Below are 23,586 nucleotides of genomic sequence, written 5' to 3' on the forward strand. Positions count from 1 at the left end.
CGTGGCCTTCAAGCATTCCTGATACAAGAGATGACTTAGCTCTGGAATGACTTGTTGCCCGGTGTTGCACCTTCTCCAGAGCAGCTGTCGTCTTCTGAAAATGAGGTCTCCATGCTTGGATACAGTAACCCAAATGGGGACGCACTTACAGTTGAATCATTACCTCTTTTCCTTATAGTCAAAAGTACCTTCTGTATTAGTACTAGTTCTATAGTATTTTATATCGCATTAGTTCAGGCCTTCCTTACATTATTCACATGTCCAGCCCCAAGCTGATGATCTGACAATAGAGTATATTTAGTGGCTTGGGAAGCGTATCTACAAGAGATCTGTACTTATCCTCTGGTTTAGACTGCACTAGGATAACGTTAAAGTGTGTGAAATAATATTCCTCCCAGAGTAATATGGCGTAATCGATTCTATGAATGCAGTGTGGGGGACAGTGAAACGTTGTTTTTGCTAAACACTGTATATGCAGAAACTTACTAACATGCAACTTGAAACTGTTGTTACATAAATAGTCCCTAGTGTTATGATCTCAGCCTGCAGAAGAAACGAGTCTCCCTCCTTGAGAGTTATTCATCAAGCCTGACCTGATTAGAAGGTCTAGCAAATATTAAGGTAATAACCCATATGTAAAATAGTTGCTTGGATATGTATAACAGTTTGAGATTATGGGCAATGAAGAAGAAAACAGATAAATGACTGGCTAGGAGATGTGGACATTTTGCTGGAGGCGTGAGGCTCGCTTCCGGAGGACCTTGACCTCACTTGAGTGCCAGACATCGCAGTGGAAAGCTGCGCTCCGTGAGCTCCCGTCAGAAGGGAACCCCTAGTGATATATCTCGAAGAGAAGAGAAGTGTGTAGACGTGCCAGCTGTGGAACCGAGCTGGGAACGTTGTGGTATCAAGTCCTGGTCGACGAGCAGAGTATAATAAGCTACTCAGAGGCATTTTCGTGGGCTGTGTGGAGCGCCCTGACCAGACGCCGTCAGAGGAAAAGCGCCCTCGATCAGTTAATCTGTGGTAAGCACGATATACGCCAGTTCATAGTGATTGCTTGTAGTTGGTCGTGTGCCCAGCGACAGTAGCGATGTTTATTTTATAAGTTAGACATGTTTTAATAAGGCAGAAAGCCTGAAATAGGAGAGTGAAGAGGGAGGAGCACGGAGCGACGTCCATCCCCTCTGAGCTCTGACGGACGACTGAGGGAGCCCGGCTCCGGATGGAGGAAGACCCTCCCAGCGAGTGAGGACCGCCGCCAGGCGAGGTGGAGTATGGACCCGCCCAAAACGGGGGAGTCCACTCTCACTGTATGTAGAGAACAGATAGAGGTTTGAGGCAAACATATTGTGTGAATATTTTTTGTTTGTGTTAAAGGGGAACATTTTATTGGAGTGTCGATGGGTTGCAGGTTTGTCTTTGGGGAAGAAGTTGCTGAGAACTTCGAAGCCAGCAGATGAAGTAGCTGATGAGACTCCAAGATAGTGGAGGAGAGGACCTCGAGCTGTGAGGAGAAGAAGCAGTGAAGAGGAGTGTCACGTGCTTCTGTAGAGGTGGAGAAGCACCATAGTTGCTCGAGGAAACTTCATGGTGTAGCAGCCAAGAGAGCTGTGGAGGAACCTAGCAGAAGTAGTAGAGCACCATAGTTGCTCAAGGAAACTTCATGGTAGCAGCCTGGGGGAGCTGCAGAGGATCCTGGTAGTGAAGCCCGGAAGAACCTGAAGATATCAGGGTAGTGAACTTCCAGAGGTGGAAGGGGAAGTTCTGGTGGATTACTTATATGGAGTTGATAGTGTTTGGTTGTCATTAGTGTGCAAGACGCAGTGAGAGGTGAGTGACTGTTTGCATTCTTATGTCAAGGAGTGTTTTACGCTGAAGTTTAGAGTTACAGTCGTAGGCTGGATTACCTACAGATGTATGCGTTCCAGGACTGACAGTGATCGATTGATCATTGTTGTGTATCAATGAACATTTATACTGATATATGTATATATAGGATTCAATATAGGATTCATTATTATTATATGTGTGTATGTATTGTGTATGTGCTTTGTCCAGTAAATGTATCACAATTTGCTGGTATTTGCCCTTGTCCTAGTGAGGCTTCCCAGGAGGTAATAAAGAAGGAGAGAGAAAGAGAGAAAGAGCCAAGAACCACTGCCGTGGACAGGGTAGGAGGTAATACTAGTAAGTCATAGGGGATTGAGGAGATCATATCTCATAAGGAGAGAGTGGGGAGTCACAGCGGCTCGAGTGGGTGTGTGCACGTGGCAACGAGGCTAAGTGTTGGAGCCGCATCCCCTAAACGTGTGACGTTGAGCCCCTCTCCAAGAGCCAGAAGCGCCAAGGGTGATCTCCTAGTATAAGCACTCTACCGAGTTGTGGGTTGGGTTGTCCATAGAGAAGGATCAACGACGACAACACCAACCAACCCACAGTCTATAATACTAGTTAACAATTGCCTGTTGACCTATAAATCAGAAGACCCTGATTAAAAGGTACCGTTAAATCCAGCCTATAAATTATGGCATAATCATAACTCCAATGTCGTCCTATGCAGATGGGGAAGACATAGATCATTCATTCATCTGTGAAAGCGATTTAGGACAAGGGTTTAATATCTAACAAGCATAATAAGGACATGGAATGAAATACGGAAAGCGTACCAAACAACATTATGTGAGCACTATTATGGGGCCAGCTCTCCCTATATATATGACTCGATGTTCTACCCAACAATATTGCCCTTGTGGACAATACATGGACTGTGATTGACACGTGTCAGAAGGTAGCATCATATCTGTTCACCGGAACAGCCAGGCATCTAAGGGCACAGCTATTATAAAATGTTTGACAAATTAGTACAGTATCCACAGAGTGAATAGGTCTACTGGACCCATTCACTCTATGGGAATTACCAGACCCATAGACTCAATCATGACTTCTTATCTCTTTAAAGAAAACTCGTTCTCTCATTCCATGTGGTATTCCACCACCCAATTATCATATAGATGGCGAGCACTTGAGAACTGCGAGTCTTACAGATACCTTGGTGTCCCCCATTAACTACCCTGGGTACCTTTCTTCTCTCAAGAAGAGACTGTTGGAGAGATTAAAGCCCGTGCGGGTCCTTGTTGTTGGTGTCAATCATGGAATATCGTGAGACTTGCTAGAATGTTCTATGAATCATTTATCCCCTCTGTGATTGACTAAAAGGCCTTAGATCTTACACTGTATACAGACAGAGAATTAAAATCCCTTGAAGCCTTGCCAAATGAAGTTATGCTTCTCATCCTTGGGGCTCCAAAGTCCACGAGAAGTTAAAATGAGAGCCGAGTTAAAATTAAGAACAATAAGTGAGAAAATTTTGTCCATTAGCACAGTTTTCAGTGTGAAGGCGTCGAGTAGATCTCGGCAACACATGAAATTGCAAGCTAAACTTTCTTATATGCTACACTCGCCTGAGGTCTATAGAAGGTCTCCATCAATTAAATATGTGCCCAACTCAATTAATGATTAATCAACCAATTAATTCACGGGATAACTGGGATCTATCAGTTGACTTTGTAAATACACCTAAGAAAGATTAAATGTGCACACTCTACATTATTAATTTAAAACAGTTAGCACTGAAAACCATCGCTGAGAGTACTCAGGTTATGGGTAACGATGTGTATCAGTACTATACCGACGGTTCTGTAGAAGGTAGAAGATGTACCGGATGTGCATAAATTATATTTTAACGATGTTACAACAGTCTCCGTGGTGTAGTGGTAAGACACTCGCCTGGCGTTCCGCGAGCGTTTTGTCATGGGTTCGTATCCTGGCCGGGGAGGATTTACTGGGCGCAATTCCTTAACTGTAGCCTCTATTTAACGCAACAGTAAAATGTGTACTTGGTTGTAACAACGATTCTTCGCGGTGGAGATCGTATTCCAGGGACCTGCCCCAAACGCTACGCGTACTAGTGGCTGTACAAGAATGTAACAACTCTTGTATATATCTCAAAAAAAAAGTTATCTCATTCATTTTGCAATGAAGCGCGTCAATGATTGGGCAAGTACAACTCAAGTCTAACCTGCTGGCCCTGATTTTTTAAAAGACAATAGCAATGGACGTATATACTGTGACTCGCAGTGTGTACTCCTTGGACTGAACGCACATAGTAGTAACACCCAGAAAATAGTCAGTGATATTCGATTAAAGGGTTTAGCTGCTAAAGAAAACAGATTCGAAATTAAATTATTTTGGATACAATAACATGTTAGCATCTCAAAGCATGATACTGTTGATATGCTTACAAATACAGCCTGTAGCAGACCATTATCAGAAATTAATATAGGTGTATCATTAGCAGAGACAAAGAGAATACTTAAACAAATATCTGATGAAAATCTTTGTGAGGGAATGGGTTTTCACCAGCTAAATCTTTTACTAGAGTGTGGAGTGAAGGAGCGCTTCCGTGCACCCAGGTACGTAAATGGGCGTGCACTCGGTCTAGAATTGATAACCTGTACATGAGACATCAAGTGCTTAGGCTCGTTGGAGAGCTTAAGCTATCAACATTCAAAATATGTTCTTATGGCCGTTGTAACACATTTGTAGAGATAGTTGTAGAGAGTAGCTTTGTTATTGTAAGATTGTGGGAGACAGCAGAGCGGGTGGTGTGCTGTGAGGCACCAGCCACCACCGGGACATTTCCATAGCAACCAAGACAGACGCCTTGTGACGTCACCAGCGCGCCAACCAAGGGGAGCTGTGATTGGCTAAGAGCCTTAGGCCCTAGATGCACATCTCTGTGATTGGCTAAGAGCCTTAGGCCCTAGATACGCATTTCTGTGATTGGCTAGTGCAGGATGGGCCAGTAGGCCAGCATCTTGCCGCCCTGTGCCCAATGATGCCGTGGAAATGTCAGCACAGTGGAGAAATGCCCGACAGACCACTGGAACATTATCTAACACAGTGTAGAGTTACAAACCCATTAAGATTTCAATTTAGATTCAACAGAGCATAAAAAGTTGTTAAAAACGTATAGCAAAATCTTACTGAAACAACCATACGAGTCATAAATACTCATACACCGCCCAAGTAAAACAGAAACAAGCAACACTTAGTGAGCTAGCCAGAGGCTTAGGGCCCGCAGGATGTGCGACAGGTTTGCCTTAAACCAGCAAATAGTAGAACCAACTAGGAAGGAGAACACGCTGGACCTCATTTTCACTAATAATGATGAATTGATCAGGAACATAATGATTACAAATACCTGTTACTCAGATCACAACTTAATTGAAGTTCTGACAACCATGGGGAGTAGACCTTCAAAACCAGTCCAGATTCCCGGTGGAGGAGATTTCAGCAAATTCAACTTCAATAATAAACAGATAAACTGGGAGCGAATAAACCAGGACTTCACAGAAATAAACTGGGAAGAACAGCTAGGAAATGCAAACCTGAACCAGTGCCTGGAAAAAATAAGCTCAGTAGCACTAAAAATTTGTTCAAACCGCATACCTCTAAGAAAAAAGAGGAAGAGATGCAGATTGGAACGGGAACGTCGTTCCCTATATTGGCGAAGAAAACGAATCGCGGAACAACTTGAGAGTCGCACCCTATCTCAAGAACGGCGAAGAAGGTTAGGTAGAGAAATAGAAACAATTGAACGGAAGCTACAAGAATCATACAGAACCCAGGAGAGGCAAAGAGAGCAAAAGGCCATCAGTGAAATAGAAAGAAATCCGAAATATTTCTTCTCCTATGCAAAATCAAGTTCAAAAACCACATCTAGTATCGGGCCCCTGCGAAAGGGAGATGGAACTTTCACCGATACCAACAAAGAAATGAGCGAGCTACTGAGGACGCAGTACGACTCTGTTTTCAGCGAGCCATTAAACACACTAAAGATTGATAACCCAAATTAATTTTTCATGGATACGATACCAACATCAAATCATATATCAGATGTCACCCTATCCCCACTGGATTTTGAAGAAGCCATAAACAGTATGCCTATGCACTCTGCACCAGGCTCGGATTCTTGGAACTTCATATTCATAAAGAACTGTAAAAAACCACTATCGCAGGCCCTCCACATTCTGTGGAGACAAAGCCTAGATACTGGCGTTATTCCTGATATACTAAAAACAGCAGAGATAGCACCACTTCATAAAGGAGGAAATAAGGCAGAGGCAAAAAATTACAGACCGATAGCGCTAACATCGCACATCATAAAAAATTTTGAGAGAGTGCTAAGAAGTAAAATCACAAAATACATGGAATCACAGCAACTCCATAATCCCGGACAACATGGTTTCAGAACAGGGCGCTCTTGCCTGTCGCAGTTGCTGGACCACTATGATATGGCATTAGATGCTATGGAAGACAAACATAACGCGGATGTAATTTACACAGATTTCGCAAAAGCTTTTGATAAATGTGACCATGGTGTTATTGCACATAAAATGCGTTCAAAAGGAATTACCGGAAAAATAGGCAGATGGATCTACAATTTCCTGACCCACAGAACCCAATGTGTAATAGTCAACAAAATAAAATCCAGCCCATCAACCGTGAAGAGCTCAGTCCCCCAGGGTACTGTGCTTGCTCCAGTACTTTTTCTCATCCTCATATCGGACATAGACAAGAACACAACCTATAGCACTGTATCATCCTTTGCAGATGACACTAGGATCTTCATGAGAGTAGGCAACATAGAGGACACGGCGAACCTCCAGTCAGATGTAGATCAGGTCTTTCTATGGGCTACAGAAAATAATATGGTGTTTAACGAAGATAAGTTCCAGCTCATGCGCTACGGAAAAATTGAAAATATAAAAACGGAAACCACGTACAAAACTCAGGCAAATCATAACTTAGAACGAAAAGGCAATGTAAAGGATCTGGGTGTACTCATGTCGGAAGACCTTACCTTTAAAGAACACAATAAAGTAGCCGTCACAACTGCAAGAAAAATGACAGGTTGGATAACAAGAACTTTGCACACTAGAGATGTTATACCGATGATGATACTTTTCAAAACGCTTGTGCTCTCTAGAGTGGAGTACTGCTGCACAATGACAGCACCTTTCAAAGCTGGAGAAATTGCTGACCTGGAGAGCGTGCAGAGATCCTTTACTGCTAGAATCCACTCAGTAAAACATTTAAACTATTGGGACCGACTAAAGAGCCTAAAACTGTACTCCCTTGAGCGCAGGCGGGAGAGGTACATAATAATTTACACGTGGAAAATATTAGAGGGGCTGGTCCCAAACCTGCACACAGAAATAACATCACATGAGACCAGAAGACATGGCAGGATGTGCAGAATACCCCCGTTGAAAAACAGAGGTGCAACTGGTACTCTGAGAGAGAACTCTATCAACATCAGAGGTCCGAGACTGTTCAACACGCTTCCACTACACATAAGGGACATAACTGGCCGACCCCTCACAGTGTTCAAGAGAGAACTGGATAAGCACCTCCAAAGGATACCTTATCAACCAGGCTGTGACTCGTACGTCAGGCTGCGAGCAGCCGCGTCCAACAGCCTGGTTGATCAGTCCGGCAACCAGGAGGTCTGGTCGACGACCGGGCCGCGGGGACGCTAAGCCCCGGAAGCACCTCAAGGCAACCTCAAGGTAACCACAGGAATATCCTTAAAAAAAAAACATTCTGCCATAGCCACTATGCTAGTCTGACGTAGTTTTCGCTTTGTCGGCCAACCAAGTGAAACTACTGTCTCTAGTGGTTTCTAGTGCATTTCATATACCTGCAACATCGTCGTGTGTCGGCAAGGAACGTAACAGAATCCGGAAACTCTTCGTATTTGCGTGTATTCCAGGAAGTGTATTTGACTGGAAATATAGCAGTGGGTAAACACACGAACAGGTGTAACAGACTGTGTCGTGACTCCCCACCTCCAGTGATCATCAGACTTTATGTGATCTCCTGCTAGTGTCACATAGCAGGGGTGTCCGCGGAAAACAATATATATCTAGGGATATTTCAGTGATACAGGAACTAAACACAGTCAGATAACTTTTAAAGTGTGTCTCAACATATTAACCAATATATCATAGTGATTACCATCCGACCGTTTGTGTTCAAGAAAAAAATCAGTGAAATTCGTGTGTAGTCAAGGCCTGCCCTCGTGGTGCCTTAGGCGATAGTTGCCAAGTCGTCAATAAATCACATCTCTCGCTATTGAAACATCAAGTAATCAGTGCCCATAGTGCTAAGCTCTCTATGCAAAACCTGTGTCTATTATAACAAAAATTAAGATATCATATTTTAATATCAAGTGAACAAATTATACACAAAATAAGTCCGTCGTGTGTATGTAAACAAGGGCCACTTGGAGGTAGGCCCACCCCAGTACCCTCTGTGTGTGTATTCTTTCAAATAGTGTAACGTACTCAGGTAACTAGTGCCCAGACACAGAAACTAGAAACTAGACACAGTGGTAGCAACACTGGCCATCCATACAGCCTCCTCCAGGCCTGTCTCAAGCTGGTAAACACCACGGTCAATACCCACGGCCAGCACCCACGGTCAACACCCGCGGTCAACCCCCCCACCTTGTAAGACCTTGTAAGACCATCACCAGTGAACAGAAGTGTCCAAAAATGGCTTTGATAAAAACGTGCATAGAATGCAACATGAAGGTAGATTACCAACAGAGCTTTCAATACCAACTCTGTTCAGCAGCCATACACAAAAAATGTGCCAACATGACTAACAATCCAAGGATAAATGGTCCCAGTGACCACTCTGTGTACTGGCTCTGCAAAAAGGATGATGTAACATTTTTTAAATTGATGGAAATCCTGGATAAAACTCCCGCCGAAAACAGAGAATTACTAATTAATGCCTGCATAGCAATTTCTAATGTCTTCAAACAAACTGTTCATGACACCAAGGTACAACCAGCTGTAGCACAGAGCTCGGTGGCAGCGGCGCCTGAGCAGGGCGCGGAGTCGGGGACGCCTGAGCGGGGCGCGGAGTCGGGGATGCCTGAGCAGGGCGCAGAGTCGGGGATGCCTGAGCAGGGCGCGGAGTCGGGGATGCCTGAGCAGGGCGCGGAGTCGGGGATGCCTGAGCAGGGCGCGGAGTCGGGGATGCCTGAGCAGGGCGCGGATTCGGGGATGCCTGAGCAGGGCGCGGAGTTGGGGATGCCTGAGCAGGGCGCAGATTCGGGGATGCCTGAGCAGGGCGCGGAGTCGGGGATGCCTGAGCAGGGCGCGGAGTCGGGGACGCCTGAGCAGGGCGCGGAGTCGGGGACGCCTGAGCAGGGCACGGAGTCGGGGACGCCTGAGCAGGGCGCGGAGTCGGGGACGCCTGAGCAGGGCGCGGAGTCGGGGACCCCTGAGCAGGGCGCGGAGTCGGGGATGCCTGAGCAGGACGCGGAGTCGGGGACCCCTGAGCAGAGCGCGGAGTCGGGGACCCCTGAGCGGAGCGCGGTGTCACAGGCCCCGGAGCAGAGCACGGTGTCACAGGCCCCGGAGCAGAGCGCGGTGTCACAGGCACTGGAGCAGAGCGCGGTGTCACAGGCACCGGAGCAGAGCGCGGTGTCACAGGCACCGGAGCAGAGCGCGGTGTCACAGGCACCGGAGCAGAGCACAGTGTCACAGGCCCCGGAGCAGAGCGCAGTGGCACAGGCGCCGGAGCAGAGCACGGTGTCACAGGCACCGGAGCAGAGCGCAGTGTCACAGGCCCCGGAGCAGGGCACAGTGTCACAGGCCCCGGAGCAGAGCGCGGTGGCACAGGCCCCGGAGCAGGGCACAGTGTCACAGGCACCGGAGCAGGGCACAGTGTCGGGGACGCCGCAGCAGAGTGCGGTCCCTGGCAAAGGGAAACCAACAATACAAGGCCCCAAAATCTGCTGGTATTACAAATGGGCTACCTGTAGCATGGGGAATCGGGAAGAATAAATGGAACATGTACATACGATCACCCTAGAAAGTGCAACAAGTGTACGATCACCCTACTCCTCAATACAGGTAAATGTACCAAAAGCTGTGAATTCTTTCACCCAGAAATTTGCAAGAACTCTTTGGACAGGAAAGAGTGCTTCAATGCTGAATGTCCAGCTTTTCATATAAGAGGTACCAGACGAATAAAACCGACAGACTACCACTATGAAAACAGCCACTACTCCATCAACCGGGATAATTTTTTAGCAAGAGGAGGAGGAGAAGAATGGCTAAAAATGACCAGACTCTACCACCAACTCGGTCAAATGCTAGAGAGGACGCAAACACAGTAGCCTCCTTACCAGAGCCTCAGATATTAACACCAAGTAAAGCATCCAGCACTTCCACTAACACGATAACATCATTTATATTTGCCAACATCCAGGGTATAAAAACACGCAAATCCAACAAAGTTCACTTTATAGATGGTCTCCTTCATGAGGCAAATGCAGTGTTTGCAGCCCTAACAGAAACTCACCCAAAGGACTACCTTGATGGTGAAATATGGATCTCAGAATACAATCTCTTCAGATGTGATAGGAAACATCGGCTTCAGGGTGGGGTCAGCCTCTACATCAAAGACACACTCATCTGTACTGAGCTGCTAAACACCTCAAATGATATGGTGGAAGTGCTGATAGTCAAAATTGAGATCCTAAATGTAGTTGTTGTCCTTGTATATAAGTCGCCGGAGGCAAACCCTCAGCAGTTTAAAGACCAATTAATGAAAATAGAACACTGCTTGGAAAACCTCGCAAATCCAGCTCCGAACATCATCCTGCTTGGGGACTTCAACCTACGGCACCTGAAATGGAAGCACCTGGCTAATACAGTAATATCAGAAAGAATACCAAGAAGTAGCCTAAATGAACAGGCACATGCAAATGACCTGCTACGGATGTGCGATAAGTTTGCCTTAAACCAGCAAATAGTAGAACCAACTAGGAAGGAGAACACGCTGGACCTCATTTTCACTAATAATGATGAGTTGATCGGGAACATAATGATTACAAATACCTGTTACTCAGATCACAACTTAATTGAAGATCTGACAACCATGGGGAATGGACCTTCAAAACCAGTCCAGATTCCCGGTGGAGGAGATTTCAGCAAATTCAACTTCAATAATAAACAGATAAACTGGGAGCAAATAAACCAGGACTTCACAGAAATAAGCTGGGAAGAACAGCTAGAAAATGCAAACCTGAACCAGTGCCTGGAAAAAATAAGCTCAGTAGCACTAGAAATATGTTCAAACCGCATACCCCTAAGAAAAAAGAGAAAGAGATGCAGATTGGAACGGGAACGTCGTTCCCTATATAGGCGAAGAAAACGAATCGCGGAACAACTTGAGAGTCGCACCCTATCTCAAGAACGGCGAAGAAGGTTAGGTAGAGAAATAGAAACAATTGAACTCAAGCTACAAGAATCATACAAAACCCAGGAGAGGCAAAGAGAGCAAAAGGCCATCAGTGAAATAGAGAGAAATCCGAAATATTTTTTCTCCTATGCAAAATCAAGAACAAAAACCACATCTAGTATCGGGCCCCTGCGAAAGGGAGATGGAACTTTCACCGATGACAACAAAGAAATGTTGATTTACTGAGGAAGCAGTACGACTCTGTTTTCAGCGAGCCATTAAATGCACTAAAGATTGATAACCCAAATGAATTTTTCATGGATATGATAATAACATCAAATCATATATCAGACGTCACCCTATCGCCACTAGATTTTGAAGAAGCCATAAACAGTATGCCTATGCACTCTGCACCAGGCCCGGATTCTTGGAACTCCATATTCCTCAAGAACTGTAAAAAACCACTATCGCAGGCCCTTCACATTCTGTGGAGACAGCCTAGATACTGGCGTTATCCCTGACATACTAAAAACAGCAGAGATAGCACCACTCCATAAAGGAGGAAATAAGGCAGAGGCAAAAAATTACAGACCGATAGCACTAACATCGCACATCATAAAAAATTTTGAGAGAGTGCTAAGAAGTAAGATCACAAAATACATGGAATCACAGCATCTCCATAACCCCGGACAACATGGTTTCAGAACAGGGCGCTCTTGCCTGTCGCAGTTGCTGGACCTCTATGATATGGCATTAGATGCTATGGTAGACAAACAAAATGCTGATGTAATTTACACAGATTTCGCAAAAGCCTTTGATAAATGTGACCATGGTGTTATTGCACATAAAATGCGTTCAAAAGGAATTACCGGGAAAATAGGCAGATAGATCTACAATTTCCTGACTAACAGAACCCAATGTGTAATAGTCAACAAAATAAAATCCAGCCCATCAACCGTGAAGAGCTCAGTCCCCCAGGGTACTGTGCTTGCTCCAGTACTTTTTCTCATCCTCATATCGGACATAGACCAGAACACAACCTATAGCACTGTATCATCCTTTGCAGATGACACTAGGATTTCCATGAGAGTTGGCAACATAGAGGACACGGCAAACTTCCAATCAGATGTAGATCAGGTCTTTCTATGGGCTACAGAAAATAATATGGTGTTTAACGAGGATAAGTTCCAGCTCATGCGCTACGGAAAAATTGAAAATATAAAAATAGAAACCACGTACAAAACTCAGGCAAATCATAATATAGAACGAAAAGGCAATGTAAAGGATCTGGGTGTACTCATGTCGGAAGACCTTACCTTTAAAGAACACAATAAAGTAGCCGTCACAACTGCAAGAAAAATGACAGGTTGGATAACAAGAACTTTCCACACTAGAGATGCTATACCGATGATGATACTTTTCAAAACGCTTGTGCTCTCTAGAGTAGAGTACTGCTGCACAATGACAGCCCCTTTCAAAGCTGGAGAAATTGCTGACCTGGAGAGCGTGCAGAGATCCTTTACTGCTAGAATCCACTCAGTAAAACATCTAAATTACTGGGACCGACTAAAGAGCCTAAATCTGTACTCCCTTGAGCGCAGGCGGGAGAGATACATAATAATTTACACGTGGAAAATAATTGAGGGGCTGGTCCCAAACCTGCACACAGAAATAACATCACATGAGACCAGGAGGCATGGCAGGATGTGCAGAATACCCCCGTTGAAAAGCAGAGGTGCAACAGGTACTCTGAGAGAACTCTATCAACATCAGAGGCCCGAGACTGTTCAATACGCTTCCACTACACATAAGGGGCATAACTGGCCGACCCCTCACAGTGTTCAAGAGAGAACTGGATAAGCACCTCCAAAGGATACCTGATCAACCAGGCTGTGACTCATACGTCAGGCTGCGAGCAGCCGCGTCTAACAGCTTGGTTAATCAGTCCAGCAACCAGGAGGCCTGGTCGACGACCGGGCCGCGGGGACACTAAGCCCCGGAAGCACCTCAAGGTAACCTCAAGGTAAGGTAGCAGTGGAGAGATCTGGGAATGTCTTCCCAGTGTTCAAGGCAGTTTTCCACTAGAAATTCGCGGGAATTTCGAACAATAGTGATGGATAATTGTGCTTTGCTGTGTTTGCCGCCATTTTGTGCAAGCACTCTGCTTCGCCCCTGAGGGAGGTGCAAAGCCACCTAGTGAGGGGTGGGTATGAGCTGTACCGAGCCATGTCGTGCTCAACACAGCTCATCGCAGGGTACTCTAGCCTAGCTGCGTCACCTTGGGAGGTAGCCACGGCCGATCTACGAATCTACAGTGCTGCAGCTTCATTGTGTGTGCATGGTAGTATGATGGAATGGGTAGGCTGGTGTAATTGAGAACGTACCCCTGTGTCGATTTTGGTGATTTATATCTCTAAGGCTGATTTCCAGTTCAGGTGATCTGCCCCCATTGTCACTATAGCACCTGATAGGTGATTGAAGCGCGGAGCACATGAGATTTCACCCCTATTTAACGCCGTTTCCGTCAAGGAGCGGTTGAACTGAGTATAATGTGCGTACATGTGTGTGAGTGTTTGGACACAGGAGACACATTCAGCTGTGTATTTAAGTAGTACTGGACTCCATACTGGTGGGGTTTGTGTTGATTACATTTCTAGGTGAATTGTGTCATGTCATGTCATGCTCACAAGTGTAGTCCTTTGCCGGAGATCCCGTTCCGGTCATCAGGTTATGGTAGGGGTAAAGTGTTGTAACACCGGGGTTTTCCTGGCATAGGATATTGTGGATTGTTACCAGTGTGTGTGTTTATATACAGGTGTTGTGTTTCCCCGGGTTTTGACAAGTGTAATTTATACGTGACTGACATGCTTAACGTAATTTGGTGGATTTGTGGCGAAGAGTGAGTAATGTCAAGGTCGTGTTTGACCGCTCTGTTAAGTAACGTAAATTCTTGGGAGTAATTATCGATCCGTGGGATCGCTAATCACTTGCCCAAGTTGATTAGGAGAGTGTTATTTCCTTAGTGTTCCACATTAGCGTTTAATAACAGAGAGCTACAGGTGAGGTCAGTGGGTATGATACATAATCATAGTGTCATGAAGCCGAGTGTGTTATTAGTGTGTTTCATTAATTGTCATGGCAAGTGAGTTGCAATGCTTGGGCCGTGTTCTAATTAATTGGTTTAAATCACCGTGTGTGTTATTGCTGTTGTTTCAGCCAATTGTTGGGCCGTGTTTTAATTGTTTTAGATCATCGAGTGTTGATTTATTGTGTCGTGGGTGAACTCGTCAGTGGGCCGAGTACTTGGTGTTATATACAGACAGAGTACCGAGTACTCTGTATATTTGGTTGTCCAGTATTCAGTGAGCGTTGATTGAGAGGGTAATTAACGTAACGTCACAAAGGGAACACCCATTGCTTATAGAGGAATTGTTCACAAAATAATTTGAGTTAACATAAAATACGTTTGGGTTAATTAATTTCCAAGGAACAGTTGCTTTGGTCGGTCAAGGGATATGGGGCCAAAAACAGCCACTTCAGGCGAAGTGGGAGTTGTGCTCAAGCTGTCGTGAGGTGCAGACGTGTCGCCTGGCCTCTCCGGTAGTTGGAGTGTTTGCCACTTTCGTCGGCAGGGGGTGTGGGTGTCTCTACCCTCCTGCTGTTCCTGGCTGGTGTGGACGTGGCGCTTTTGAAATGGGTGGCCATCTTCTCTGTTGTGAGGGTCAACTTGTGGGTTTGGAGTTTACTGGTCGTGCGGGATACCCTGTCGTGGGGATGGTCATGTATAACATAATCCATATCCCGGTCATGGAAATCTACGGTGTTGAGCTGGTAAGTGCTCACCGTGTGGTTATCAAGTTTGTGGGAGAAGCGGTGTACCGTGACTTTATCCGGTGGTACGAGGGACGTACCTTGCAGCTGCAGGATGGCACCGGATCTGTGTCTATTTCGGATCGTAGCGGTGCCATGACGGATGTGAGTGTCCATGGGCCCCCCCATGGAGTTTCCCGAGACCCTCCTCCGGCGTTTCTTCCACCGGTTTGGCGCCGTCGTCAGTGTGCGGTTGTACACGCAGTCTTCTGGCAAGTATGCGGGTGTGAAGACCAACATTCGTACCCTATGGATGCGCTTAAGGTCAGACATTCCATCCTCTGTCCAGCTTTTAGGGTACTCCATACGGGTGTACTATGCACGGCAACCGCAGACGTGTTTTCGCTGTGGACTGTTGGGCCATCAGGCTGCCGGGTGCACTGAGGCTGCGGCTGCTCCCGTGAACATGTTCAAGGAAGAGGATTTCCTGCCACTCCCCCTGGAGGAGGACTCCGGGGGTGAGGAGGTGAGTGTCCCGTTGGATGCTGCGGCTCCCTCTGCTTCGCCTGTCCTTCCTTCAGTTGTTGAGGACCCTCCTCCGGGTGTTGCCATGCCGTCGGATGTTCTTCCTGATCCCGTCGCTGTCCCCGCTGCTCCCGATGGCCTTAGGGGCGATCTCTGTGCGTCGTCGGCGCTCTCCTCTTCCTTGTCTTCTGCTCCTGTGCCTGGCCCTGCGCCCTCGCCTTGTGTTCCGTCTGTGATGGGTGCTGGGGTGGCGGTGCCGCCTCCTGCTGTGTGCGGTCTGGTTCCACCTGTGGTTAAGGCTACTGCTGTTCTGTGTTCTGCGTCCGGCTGGTGGTATCCGTGTTTCTGGGTCCGCATCCGGCTCGGACGATGTCCGGACGGAGCCCAAACGTTCCCGGCTTTCATCTTCTGCCTGGGCTGATGTTGGTGACTTCAGTGACTGTGGGTCTTCAGGTGTTGATGTGGATCCGGATGCATCGATGTTTACGCAGTTAGTGGTGGCGGAGGTCCATGTGCCTACTGGTGCTGGTGCCTGTGTCTCGGACGTTACTTCTGTTCTTTCTCCACCAGGGGGCTCTCCGCAGTGTGGGGTGGTGGCTTCCACTGACAGGAATGGTATGGATAATGGTGCTGGGCGTAGTCTGGTGGTGACCTTACGGAAGGATGCGCGCTGTCCGGATTCCCTGCCGTTGTCTGGTGGTGTGCCTGTGGCCGCGGGTGCCCCTGTGATGGTGCCCTCTGTCAAGTTCGCTCCTGTTAGGATGCACGTTGGGGCCCTGGAGGGCGTGTTGCCGGCGTCTGTGATGCCACCGGGTCACTGGACGACGATTGCCGAGTTACTGCTGTCTGACGAACGAAGAACTTTCATGGTAGGCAGGTTCCCTACGTGTGGGGACACGTGGCAGCCGCCACTCGCCTCGTCAGTAGTACCATCTGGGTCCCCTGTTTGCGGGTGTTTGTTGCCAGGGTTCAGGATGTTATGGCTTCCCCGGTGGATGGCCGAGGCCCTTGGCGGTGGTTGCTCTGGGAAGCGTTCCATGTGCGGTTCCTGAGTGCCCAGTTCCCGGTCAAGTATGTCCACTGATGTCCAGTTTATTTGCTTTATGTAGTGCTGTGTGCCCCTCTGGCTGTTTGTTTGCCCTATTGTGTTATGTACTCGTGCCTCTCCCTTTGTTTGTTGCAAGGCCGGTGGTTTGGTGTGTGTGTTCTTGTTCATGTGTTTGTTTTGTGTTGTTACTATGCCCTGTGTGTTATATTTATGCCTTACATGTTGTATTGTTTTTTCTTTTGTTTTTATTTATGGCTTGTTGCATGTTATGATTTTATTGTGCTATATTTCATGTTGTACTTCATGATGTGCTTTGTTGTCAGTCCTTCCGGCCGGTGCTTCTGTTTATTTGTTTCATTTGTTACTCTGTTTGGTTTTCTTGTCCTTATTTGCTTGAAATGTTTCCTTGTTTATATTGCTTTTTATTTTGTGTTATGTTCTTGTCTTGATGTATGCTGTCTTTCTCTTGCGTTTCTCTAGTTTTGCTTATTGTTGTACTGTGCTGTCGGTCCTTCTGGCCTATTTTTTTTTTGGGGGGGGGGGGTGTTTGTTGTTGTGTTTCCTACATAAATACAATAAAACAACATAGGAAACATAACAACAAAGCCCCCCCCCCCAAAAAAAATAGTGTTGTTTTATTGTATTTATTGTATTTAACTTGCATGCTTGCATGCAAAAAAAATAAAAAAAAAACACTTCAGGTGAAGTCAGATGGTGGCGTAGGAATTCAGGTAAGGCTGACGGCTTGCAATAAGTAACGGTCTGTTGCAAATTATCTGTCAGTTGGACAAGTAATTAAGGGTTCACGGAAGTCAAAGTAGTTATTTCCGATCAGAGTTTGATTGACTCACACAAGGACTACATTGTTCATTAACGCACCGTCTGTTATTAATATCTGTCAGTTGGACAGATAACTTGAGTGACTCTTTTGTTAATAAACTCATAGTTAAGTAACGTAGACGTGGGGATTAATTATCAGTCCATTGGATAGTTAACTGGTCACCTGAGTTAATCGGGATAAGAAGTGCCACAGAGGGAATTCATTTCTTTGATGTAACTGTTGAGCCAGTGTTGAGTGTAACGTATTCGTGTACAATTAATTGTTGATTCGAGGAATAGAAATGAATAAACTGTGTTGTTAATTTGAACGCTGTCTTCCGTTACTCCCCACGCATTATTAATTTATCTTTGTTCTGCCTCGATCTCTGAAATTATTGCTATTAATTTGAGACTGCTTCATGAGACTTGGGCTAGATTCATAGCACCTCACATCTACAAATTTGATGTGAGGACCGCTGATCTACTCATCAGAATCACTCCGGCGATTAGCGAAGGTTGACGGCCAAGTGTACGGAATTTCAAACTTTTGAGGTCTTGGCGTTTGCTCGCGCCTTCATAATTTTTCTATGGTCTTTACAGTGGGGAATGAGCGGCTTGCAACACTTAATTTAACGTGTTAGCTAAGCAGTTCCTTCCTTAGGAGGTCCATCTAGACTTTAAGTTGATAGTTGACGGATGTATTAGAATTGTTATGAAAAATCTCATAATCATACTGACCTAACAAATTCACAAAGACCTGAAAACTGTAGCATTTAACATGATAAATATCATGATGAAATATTCATATATGGAACTAATAGAACAAGAACTCGGCAATGTGATGTTATAGTGGCCAGAATATGCCTGGGATATAAACGTATCTGGCAGCTTTATAAAAACCCAATCGTCGAATACACACTGTGTCAAGTTTGTGAAAGAGAAACATGTACTCCCTTGAATATTATATTGTAGAAAGTTCCATATTGATTGATATTCGTCCTCCTGGGCTGAGATATGTTGAACTCTGGATGTACTGTCTGAATCTTGGGACACTTGATAATATACTGGATTTGTACCCAAGATTGACTATGCAATGTATCAGATATACAATGTATGTATTGTACTCATAACCTTAGTTTGTGAAAGCCTCTTAATCACTTTCACTGGTTAAGTGATTATTAACACACTAGTTCCTATATCAGCTATCTTAACCTGTCAGAGTAGGAGAGATATAAATGTATATTTGCATATATACATGTATGTATGAGTATACAGGATATGTGTAACCTTGTATGAAATGCATTTATAACCTCGTCATGAAACATACTAGCTCTATCAAGCCACAGCAACCTTTCCCTGTCTCCCGGTCCTCCCTATCTTTCCCCCTCTCCCCAGCCCCCTCGTCCTCCAAACCATTCCCCACTACCCTGTGCCCTCGTCCTCCCCCATCATTTCCCCCCGCACCCCCGTCCCTTTGTCCTCCTCACCATCTCCCACTCCAGTGTCCCCTCGTCCTCCCCACCATTACCCCCCCAACCCCTGTCCCCTCGTCCTCCCCACCATTACCCCCCCAACCCCTGTCCCCTCGTCCTCCCCACCATTACCCCCCCAACCCCTGTCCCCTCGTCCTCCCCACCATTACCCCCCCAACCCCTGTCCCCTCGTCCTCCCCACCATTACCCCCCCAACCCCTGTCCCCTCGTCCTCCCCACCATTACCCCCCCAACCCCTGTCCCCTCGTCCTCCCCACCATTACCCCCCCAACCCCTGTCCCCTCGTCCTCCCCACCATCCCCTACTCCCATCCCCTCGTCTTTCCCACCATTTTCCACTCTCTTGTCCAATGCATTCCCAAATGATCCTATTTTCCATAAGAAAATTGGGACAATCAAATGATCTAATGTTCCCATCACTGTTATATAAGAAAAACCTTTAAAAAACGAAATGAAAAAAAATAAAAAATAACTATACTCAGAAAATGAACCGTAGGGTAAATAACACAGCTGAATTTCACCGCAATGTCAAACAGAATAATTAAATCAAAATGAAAATATATCAAAATCTATGTAAAATCAATTTGTCAATACAATTAGAAACCTTGAAATGGAATCGCAACATATTTAGCATAGCGTGTGTTGCTATTTCGTGCAACTGATGGCGCTGTTTTTCAAAAGACGCATGCTTTTGCCTGTCACAAGTGTGGCATTTATATAATAGGTATATAAAAACACGTGCGAGTTGGAATGGAACGTTGCACCAAAATTGCACCACTGCACACATGAAAAATACCGTTTAAAAAAAAAATGTTTTTTTCCCCAGTCACAGACATGACATCTATATAATATACATATAAAAACCCGCGCGGATGCGAATGGAACGTTGTGTGAAAATTTCAAAGAAATCGGTGAAGAACTTTCAAAGATTACCGATTTTGAACAAAGGAACATTTATATTTTTATTAATATAGACTAGCCGTACCCAGCCACGCGTTGCTGTGGCTCAGCACCGCATGTGCGTTGCTGAGCCACGGCAACCTTCCCTATCTCCCAGTCCTCCCCACCTTTCCCCCCCTGCCCCATCCCTTTGTCTTCCCCCATTATTTATCTTCCCCATCCCCCCTCGTCCTCCCCAACATTCTCCCCTCTTCCAGCCCTTTATCCTCTCCACCATTTTCCACTCCAGCGTCCTCTCGTCCTCCTAACTATTCCCCACTCCACAATCACCATCCCCTCGTCCTCCCCACCATCTCCCACTCCTCCATCCCCTCGTTCTCCCTCCTATTCATCCCTCCCCTGTCCCCTCGTCCTCCCCACCATTCTCAATTCCCTGTTTTTCGTCCCCATTATCCCCTTCTCCCCTCGTCCTCCCACCAGTTACCCCCCTTCCCTGTCCCCTCCTCCTCCCCACCATTCACCACTCCCGTCCCCTCGTCCTCCCCACCATTCCCCACTCCCTCATCTGATGCATTCCCAAATGATCTGATGTTCCCATCAGAAAATTGGGAACATCAAATGATCTCATGTTCCTATCACTAAAATATAAGAAAAACAGTTAATAAAACTAAATGAAAAAAAAATGAAAAAATAAACACAAACTATACTTATGAAATGAACGGTATGGTAAACAACACACCTCAATTAGAATGCAATGGCACACAAAAAAATAAATAAAAATGAAAATAAATTTAAATTGATGAAAATTCAAGTTATTAATGAAATCGGAAACATTGAAATGGAATCGTAACACATTTAGTATAACGTGTGTTGCTCTTACGTGCAACAGATGGCGCTGTTTTAAACAAAACGTGTTTTTATCTGTCACCGGTGTGGCATCTATACTTATACTTACGAAATGAACAGTATGGTAAACAACACAGCTCAATTCTAACGCAATGTCACAGAAAATAATTAAATCAAAACGAAAATAAATCGAAATCTATGAAAATTCAATTTATCAATGCAATCAGAAACATTAAAATAGGATCGTAACATATTTAGTATTGTGTATTTTCCTATTACATGCAATAGATGGCGCTGTTTTTAAGAATAAGCATTTTTTTCTGTCACAGGGTGAGGCATGTATATAGTAGGTATATAAGAACACGTGCCTATTTGAATGCAACGTTGTGTTAAAATTTCAAAGCAATCTGTTAAAAAGTTTGGAACATTTCCCCTCACATGAAAAACACACGAAAAACACAGTTTTCAAAAAAAAAAAAAAAATTCTCGTCACAGACGTGACATCTATATAGTATGTATATAAAAAACCCGCTCGGATGCGAATGGAACGTTGTGTGAACAGTTCTAACCAATCGGTGAAGAACATTTGGAGATTAGTAATTTTGAGCAAACAAACATTTACATTTTTATTTATATAGATGTATTATGAATGTATGGTCGATTAGCATTTTGAAAGCACTACAATCATCTTCTGTGGTTGAGTGCTCAATAAATCACTGAACTATATGTTAGAACCTATCTCTAACCCTGTCCATGGAGGTTACCTTGCAATGACGATTGCCGTCACCGCGGCCCGGTCCCCAACCAGGCCTCCTAGTTGCTGGTCTGATCAACCAGGCTGTTAAACATCTTCTTATGAAGAACATAAGAAATTTTATATGTGCTGGTTAGCATTGTAAATTTGTGGCCAGCGTCTGAGGTTAAATAATAACAAATTACACACATGCGCACAAACTGTCTTGGTTCCTTATGATTGAGTTGAAAGCCTTATCCTCGTGGACACAGAATATGTGTAAAATTTTCACTGTTGTATGTACAGTTATAAATCACAAAGCCTATCATGGTCGTAGTGACTTGGGAACAATCATGCACTTAAAATGAATTGCATTATAGATATCGAAATGTTATGACACTTGACTCACGTTGACAGCTACACGATAACAGTTATCAGTTATCTTTTCTTAAATAATTTGCTATAAGCCTAATTAATTCTTTATTCATTTTATTAATACCCTCAATAATAGTGCTTAGTAGAAAGAGATAACTGATGTATATGGAAATTAGAAAGTATATGTGTGGTATGGTAAGGAAACATTTCATTGATTCAAATTGCAAATTGTAGAAAAGTTTTTTTGTTTTTTTGAGATATATACAAGAGTTGTTACATTCTTGTACAGTTACTAGTACACGTAGCGTTTCGGGCAGGTCCCTGGAATACGACCCCCGCGAAGAATCGTTGTTACAACCAAGTACACACGTTACTGTTGAGTTAAACAGAGACTACAGTTAACGATTTGCGCCCAGTAAATCCTCCCCGGCCAGGATACGAACCCATGACAAAGCGTTTGCGGATCGCCAGGCGAGCGTCTTACCACTACACCACGGAGACTGTAAAGAAGACTGTAAAGACTGTTCAGAAAAATATTAGGCTAAATTATTATTCTGTAAATCGTTTATTAAAAATTGTGTCAAACTAATGCAGTGTTCATATTATTTTTATTTACCAATTGAAATTCACAAACGGAACTATAATATTAATGCACTAGACCTGAGTTAACTTTACAAAGAGATAATAGAGTATGTAATAATCAGAAGAGTCGTCCGGTAGCACAGTTTCCCATCCTACAAGTAACTGCTCTCACTCTTCCAGAACGGTTGAGAAGTATCAGTTATGTTATTCTCCTCTCCAGTTTCTTATCAAGAATATGCTTGACACAGCTTGGTTATCTTAAAATTAGCTTGCACCTAGTACTGTCTTTTCCATCGGACAAGGTGTCCCTATTGTTGAGTGTTAGAGGAGAAGGAAAGTGCTCCGTTTGACAGAATCCGCACTCTAGACACGTTGATGGGGCAATAATCGACTTTCACACTTGCCGAATGGGGGTCACCTACTTCTGATACTAAAATCAGATAAGCGTATCTTAGTTAAGTTCTATGGGTCGCTGATACCTGTGGCTCTTTGACATACAACAATAATTTTATGTGTTTCCAGTTATAACGTATGTATAGATCAAATTATCCAGTGTGTCATCTTCTGAATCCTGAACTGTTATCAGCGAGAGTACAGTAAAATACTGCTGTGACTGTCAATAATATAACAACGAATCAATGAGCATAGTGATATGCTGTTGCATTAATTGTTGGTTTGGTTTAGAGTTCATATTTAGAGGAGTGAAACGTTCTCTCGTATCTTCACTAGACATTCAGCCTTGGTGAATATCTTCACAAGACATTCAGCCTTGATTAATATCTTCACAAGACATTCAGCCTTGATTAATATCTTCACAGACATTCAGCCTTGATTAATATCTTCACAAGACATTCAGCCTTGATTAATATCTTCACAAGGACATTCAGCCTTGGTGAATATCTTCACAAGACATTCAGCCTTGATTAATGTCTTCACAAGACATTCAGCCTTGGTGAATATCTTCACAAGACATTCAGCCTTGATTAATGTCTTCACAAGACATTCAGCCTTCGTTAATATCTTCACAGGACATTCAGCCTTGATGAATATCTTCACTAGACATTCAGCCTTGATTAATATCTTCACAAGACATTCAGCCTTGATTAATGTCTTCACAAGACAATT

General features: G+C 44.6%; 1 protein-coding gene across 2 annotated transcripts in view; it reads right to left on the minus strand.

Moving 5' to 3' along the window:
* LOC138358971 (uncharacterized) overlaps positions 1 to 23,586 on the minus strand; it is a 189,108-nt gene that overhangs the window by 164,794 nt on the left and 728 nt on the right. The window lies entirely within an intron of this gene.

This window comes from Procambarus clarkii, chromosome 88 (genome assembly GCF_040958095.1).
Source record: "Procambarus clarkii isolate CNS0578487 chromosome 88, FALCON_Pclarkii_2.0, whole genome shotgun sequence".
Taxonomy (NCBI): domain Eukaryota; kingdom Metazoa; phylum Arthropoda; class Malacostraca; order Decapoda; family Cambaridae; genus Procambarus; species Procambarus clarkii.